This window comes from Megalopta genalis, unplaced genomic scaffold, assembly GCF_051020955.1.
Source record: "Megalopta genalis isolate 19385.01 unplaced genomic scaffold, iyMegGena1_principal scaffold0055, whole genome shotgun sequence".
Lineage (NCBI taxonomy): Eukaryota > Metazoa > Arthropoda > Insecta > Hymenoptera > Halictidae > Megalopta > Megalopta genalis.
The window spans coordinates 792,501-800,000 of NW_027476124.1; the positions used below are offsets into that span (position 1 = coordinate 792,501).

A 7,500-nucleotide genomic window follows, 5' to 3' on the forward strand; every position below is an offset into this window, starting at 1 on the left:
CAGAGAGTGTTTGGTTGTGTTGCAGGAGTCAAACTGAATGATTTGATGCATAAAGTTTAATTAAACTCCCATTAGTTTGCCGGGAAACATCGATTCTTCCGATCTAGAAAGAGACAGAGATAGACGATCCGCGTTATGTTAAATATTTCAAGGTTCCCGATTCCACAAAATTATAAAAAGTATACGGCTGTGTAGCAGGGATCAAAACGAGTAATTTCGTGTATAAAGTTTAATTAATATCCCATTAGTTTGCCGGGAAACATCGATTATTCCGATCTAGAAAGAGACAGAGACAGACGATCCGCGTTATGTTAAATATTTCAAGGTTCCCGATTCCACAAAATTATAAAAAGTATACGGCTGTGTAGCGGGGATCAAAACGAGTAATTTCGTGTATAAAGTTTAATTAAACTCCCATTAGTTTGCCGGGAAACATCGATTATTCCGATCTAGAAAGAGACAGAGATAGACGATCCGCGTTATGTTAAATATCTCCAGGTTACCGATTCCACAAAATTATAAAAAGTATACGGCTGTGTAGCGGGGATCAAAACGAGTAATTTCATGTATAAAGTTTAATTAAACTCCCAATAGTCTGCCGGGAAACATCGATTATTCCGATCTAGAAAGAGACAGAGACAGTCGATCCGCGTTATGTTAAATATTTCAAGGTTTCCGATTCCACAAAATTATAAAAAGTATACGGCTGTGTAGCGGGGATCAAAACGAGTAATTTCGTGTATAAAGTTTAATTAATCTCCCATTACTTTGCCGGGAAACATCGATTATTCCGATCTAGAAAGAGACAGAGATAGACGATCCGCGTTATGTTAAATATCTCCAGGTTACCGATTCCACAAAATTATAAAAAGTATACGGCTGTGTAGCGGGGATCAAAACGAGTAATTTCATGTATAAAGTTTAATTAAACTCCCAATAGTTTGCCGGGAAACATCGATTATTCCGATCTAGAAAGAGACAGAGACAGACGATCCGCGTTATGTTAAATATTTCAAGGTTCCCGATTCCACAAAATTATAAAAAGTATACGGCTGTGTAGCGGGGATCAAAACGAGTAATTTCGTGTATAAAGTTTAATTAATATCCCATTACATTGCCGGGAAACATCAATACTTCGATCGCGCGAGAGAGACAGAGAAACGAACAGTCTTTTTTTCGATTTACGGCTAAAATAAATTTTTCTCATTTTATTCAATAACATATTCTTGCTTAGATAACTTTTTTACATAGGGATTAAGCATTTAGAACGATATAATGTTTAAAATAAGGGCACTTTACTCTTGACATTTTACGGTTTTTTCAATTTTCTGAAAAATCCTATCATTAGATTTTTTTAAAAATACGATAATCTTGCATAACTAACGTTTCTACATAGGGATTAAGCATTTAGAACGAAATCTAATGTCAGAAAATGGCACTTTACTCTTGACATTTTTCGGTTTTTTCAATTTTCTGGAAAATCCTATCATTAGATTTTTTTAAAAATACGATATTCTTGCTTAACTAACGTTTTTACATAGGGATTAAGTATTTAGAACGAAATCTAATGTAGGAAAATGGTACTTTACTCTTGATCGGTACGTTGGGACTTTGAAAATATTCGGGCGTACGCGGCGCGCTCGGCGCTTCGAACAGCTCCGGTGTCCCCATTATTTTCGATTTACGGCTAAAATAAATTTTTCTAATTTTTTTCAATAACATATTCCTGCTAAAATAACTGTTTTACATAGGGATTAAGCATTTAGAACGATACATTGTTTAAAATAAGGGCACTTTACTCTTGATATTTTACGGTTTTTTCAATTTTCTGAAAAATCCTATCATTAGATTTTTTTAAAAATACGATATTCTTGCTTAACTAACGTTTTTACATAGGGATTAAGCATTTAGAACGAAATCTAATGTCAGAAAATGGCACTTTACTCTTGACATTTTTCGGTTTTTTCAATTTTCTGGGAAATCCTATCATTAGATTTTTTTAAAAATACGATATTCTTGCTTAACTAACGTTTTTACATAGGGATTAAGCATTTAGAACGAAATCTAATGTAGGAAAATGGTACTTTACTCTTGATCGGTACGTTGGGACTTAGAAAATATTCGGCCGTACGCGGCGCGTCTCGGCGCTTCGAACAGCTCCGGTGTCCCCATTATTTTCGATTTACGGCTAAAATAAATTTTTCTAATTTTTTTCAATAACATATTCTTGCTTAAATAACTTTTTTACATAGGGATTAAGCATTTAGAACGATACATTGTTTAAAATAATGGCACTTTACTCTTGACATTTTACGGTTTTTTCAATTTTCTGAAAAATCCTATCATTAGATTTTTTTAAAAATACGATATTCTTGCTTAACTAACGTTTCTACATAGGGATTAAGCATTTAGAACGAAATCTAATGTCAGAAAATGGCACTTTACTCTTGACATTTTTCGGTTTTTTCAATTTTCTGGAAAATCCTATCATTAGATTTTTTTAAAAATACGATATTCTTGCTTAACTAACGTTTTTACATAGGGATTAAGCATTTAGAACGAAATCTAATGTAGGAAAATGGTACTTTACTCTTGATCGGTACGTTGGGACTTTGAAAATATTCGGGCGTACGCGGCGCGCTCGGCGCTTCGAACAGCTCCGGTGTCCCCATTATTTTCGATTTACGGCTAAAATAAATTTTTCTAATTTTTTTCAATAACATATTCCTGCTAAAATAACTGTTTTACATAGGGATTAAGCATTTAGAACGATACATTGTTTAAAATAAGGGCACTTTACTCTTGATATTTTACGGTTTTTTCAATTTTCTGAAAAATCCTATCATTAGATTTTTTTAAAAATACGATATTCTTGCTTAACTAACGTTTTTACATAGGGATTAAGCATTTAGAACGAAATCTAATGTCAGAAAATGGCACTTTACTCTTGACATTTTTCGGTTTTTTCAATTTTCTGGGAAATCCTATCATTAGATTTTTTTAAAAATACGATATTCTTGCTTAACTAACGTTTTTACATAGGGATTAAGCATTTAGAACGAAATCTAATGTAGGAAAATGGTACTTTACTCTTGATCGGTACGTTGGGACTTAGAAAATATTCGGCCGTACGCGGCGCGTCTCGGCGCTTCGAACAGCTCCGGTGTCCCCATTATTTTCGATTTACGGCTAAAATAAATTTTTCTAATTTTTTTCAATAACATATTCTTGCTTAAATAACTTTTTTACATAGGGATTAAGCATTTAGAACGATACATTGTTTAAAATAATGGCACTTTACTCTTGACATTTTACGGTTTTTTCAATTTTCTGAAAAATCCTATCATTAGATTTTTTTAAAAATACGATATTCTTGCTTAACTAACGTTTCTACATAGGGATTAAGCATTTAGAACGAAATCTAATGTCAGAAAATGGCACTTTACTCTTGACATTTTTCGGTTTTTTCAATTTTCTGGAAAATCCTATCATTAGATTTTTTTAAAAATACGATATTCTTGCTTAACTAACGTTTTTACATAGGGATTAAGCATTTAGAACGAAATCTAATGTAGGAAAATGGTACTTTACTCTTGATCGGTACGTTGGGACTTAGAAAATATTCGGCCGTACGCGGCGCGTCTCGGCGCTTCGAACAGCTCCGGTGTCCCCATTATTTTCGATTTACGGCTAAAATAAATTTTTCTAATTTTTTTCAATAACATATTCTTGCTTAAATAACTTTTTTACATAGGGATTAAGCATTTAGAACGATACATTGTTTAAAATAATGGCACTTTACTCTTGACATTTTACGGTTTTTTCAATTTTCTGAAAAATCCTATCATTAGATTTTTTTAAAAATACGATATTCTTGCTTAACTAACGTTTCTACATAGGGATTAAGCATTTAGAACGAAATCTAATGTCAGAAAATGGCACTTTACTCTTGACATTTTACGGTTTTTTCAATTTTCTGGGAAATCCTATCATTAGATTTTTTTAAAAATACGATATTCTTGCTTAACTAACGTTTTTACATAGGGATTAAGCATTTAGAACGAAATCTAATGTAGGAAAATGGTACTTTACTCTTGACCGGTACGTTGGGACTTTGAAAATATTCGGGCGTTCCAATCGCTCGTCTGTTGCATCATAGCGCGTCTCGGCGCAATCGACCGATTCGCTCGACCCATTATTTTCGATTTACGGCTAAAATAAATTTTTCTCGTTTTATTCAATAACATATTCTTGCTTAGATAACTTTTTTACATAGGGATTAAGCATTTAGAACGATATAATGTTTAAAATAAGGGCACTTTACTCTTGACATTTTACGGTTTTTTCAATTTTCTGAAAAATCCTATCATTAGATTTTTTTAAAAATACGATATTCTTGCTTAACTAACGTTTTTACATAGGGATTAAGCATTTAGAACGAAATCTAATGTAGGAAAATGGTACTTTACTCTTGATCGGTACGTTGGGACTTTGAAAATATTCGGGCGTTCCAATCGCTCGTCTGTTGCATCATAGCGCGTCTCGGCGCAATCGACCGATTCGCTCGATCCATTATTTTCGATTTACGGCTAAAATAAATTTTTCTCATTTTATTCAATAACATATTCTTGCTTAAATAACTTTTTTACATAGGGATTAAGCATTTAGAACGATACATTGTTTAAAATAAGGGCACTTTACTCTTGACATTTTACGGTTTTTTCAATTTTCTGAAAAATCCTATCATTAGATTTTTTTAAGAATACGATATTCTTGCTTAACTAACGTTTCTACATAGGGATTAAGCATTTAGAACGAAATCTAATGTCAGAAAATGGCACTTTACTCTTGACATTTTTCGGTTTTTTCAATTTTCTGGAAAATCCTATCATTAGATTTTTTTAAAAATACGATATTCTTGCTTAACTAACGTTTTTACATAGGGATTAAGTATTTAGAACGAAATCTAATGTAGGAAAATGGTACTTTACTCTTGATCGGTACGTTGGGACTTTGAAAATATTCGGGCGTACGCGGCGCGCTCGGCGCTTCGAACAGCTCCGGTGTCCCCATTATTTTCGATTTACGGCTAAAATAAATTTTTCTAATTTTTTTCAATAACATATTCCTGCTAAAATAACTTTTTTACATAGGGATTAAGCATTTAGAACGATACATTGTTTAAAATAAGGGCACTTTACTCTTGACATTTTACGGTTTTTTCAATTTTCTGAAAAATCCTATCATTAGATTTTTTTAAAAATACGATATTCTTGCTTAACTAACGTTTCTACATAGGGATTAAGCATTTAGAACGAAATCTAATGTCAGAAAATGGCACTTTACTCTTGACATTTTACGGTTTTTTCAATTTTCTGGGAAATCCTATCATTAGATTTTTTTAAAAATACGATATTCTTGCTTAACTAACGTTTTTACATAGGGATTAAGCATTTAGAACGAAATCTAATGTAGGAAAATGGTACTTTACTCTTGATCGGTACGTTGGGACTTAGAAAATATTCGGCCGTACGCGGCGCGTCTCGGCGCTTCGAACAGCTCCGGTGTCCCCATTATTTTCGATTTACGGCTAAAATAAATTTTTCTAATTTTTTTCAATTACATATTCTTGCTTAGATAACTTTTTTACATAGGGATTAAGCATTTAGAACGACATATTGTTTAAAATAATGGTACTTTACTCTTGTGATTTTTCGGTTTTTTTTGATTATTTGGAAAAATAAATTTTTGTAATTTTTTTAAATACGATATTCGTGATCAGTGAACGATTTCACATATGGATTAAGCATTTAGAATCGTGCGGAAGCGTTATTAAAAAAGTTTACTCGATGCGATGGGACTTTGAAAAGTTTGTGAAAATTTTCATATTGGGAAAAAATGTGTAATTTTTTGTCTAGTTTACGGTGGTGTAATTTATTTTAATGTTTACTATAAATTTTTTTTTCGTTCGTTCACGCGCTATGTTACAACAGCACGGCCGGGCGGTCTGTTGCCGCGGCGGTTTACACTCGTAAGCGCGCGTGCTATTCGGCCGGCGGCGCCGGCGTCCTTGCCGGCCGTTCGGTATCTATAAGAGATACACGGTCCGTGCGAGGCGGACGGAGCAGAGCGGGTTTTGGGCCAATTCTACGATCTCGGTCGAGAAGCTGTCTCAGAGCTCCTTCGGGGCTTCGGTCCTGACTGTTTCGTGCCGTTTACGTTACGGACTTTTCTCCACACAGCGTGGCCACGGGTCGGTGTCTTTGACCGAATGGCCCATATGTGGCAAGCCCTACGGGGTTGGTTACCCGTATGCACTTTGTATGTATACTCGTACTCACTGAGCAATCGACTCTTCTGTCCGAGCGATGGAAAAATTTTTTAAAATGCATCTGTAAGATTTGGAAGCAAATCGTACCAATTGAAAACTGTGGCTAAAATGAATAGCCCAGTGGAGAGAGAAAACTATCAAAAAACTGATTTTTTAAATCAAGAGGTGTCAGAAATCGAAATGCCTAGCGCGAGCGGAAGAACACGCTTTCTCGCCAGTCCAGCATGTGTCCTGTCCGTTCTTCCTCGGCTTGCCGATTTTGCCCAGATCAGAGGTTTCGTGCTTCCGGCGGTCAGAAGATCAGCGTGAGCGTACGCGCTTCCACGACTATGGCATCACCCATGTACTTTTTCCTTTGAATATATTTGAGTACATAAAAAATATTAAAACATATAGAGAGAACTGTGTCTTGGATCTTAAAAATTTGTCAATAGCGATGATATATTATTACTTAACTTGAAGTATTTGTACGTTTTAGCTGGGACGTACATTTATCTTACAAGATGTTAATAGCGAGACTCTTGAAGATAAAATTATCTTGTGATTTTATGAAGGCAAAGATAGAAACGTACGAAGCTGGCGTACGTAGAAAAATGTGATTTTACGATAGAACAAAAATATAATACGTACGTTTTTGGGCGTACGGTAAAATATCTGTATGGTAGAAAAATGAAAGAAATTGAGCGTTAAAGAAGATATGTTACAAGCGCGGAATGTGGCAAAACTTGTACATATTTGAAAGAGAAAAGTGGTGTGTCGACCTGACATATATATATGAAACAGGCGACGATGGAAAAGGATTTAAATTTTGTCCATTTTATATATACATATTGTATAGTTCCCTGGTTGATCCTGCCAGTAGTCATATGCTTGTCTCAAAGATTAAGCCATGCATGTCTCAGTACATGCCGTATTAAGGTGAAACCGCGAATGGCTCATTAAATCAGTTATGGTTTCTTAGATCGTACTAAAATTTACTTGGATAACTGTGGTAATTCTAGAGCTAATACATGCAAAACAGAGTTCCGACCAGAGATGGTAGGAACGCTTTTATTAGATCAAAACCAATCGGTGGCGGGTGTTTACACTCGTCCATCGTTTGCTTTGGTGACTCTGAATAACTTTGTGCTGATCGCATGGTCTTATAGCACCGGCGACGCATCTTTCAA

At 34.6% G+C, this 7,500-nt stretch overlaps 1 non-coding gene across 1 annotated transcript in view; it reads left to right on the forward strand.

Moving 5' to 3' along the window:
• Positions 1–7,170: 7,170 nt before the first annotated feature.
• Positions 7,171–7,500, forward strand: part of LOC143261600 (small subunit ribosomal RNA) — a 1,921-nt gene continuing 1,591 nt past the window's right edge. The window contains exon 1 of the ribosomal RNA XR_013035694.1: positions 7,171–7,500. This exon is cut by the window's right edge and continues 1,591 nt beyond it. This is a non-coding gene — a ribosomal RNA (small subunit ribosomal RNA).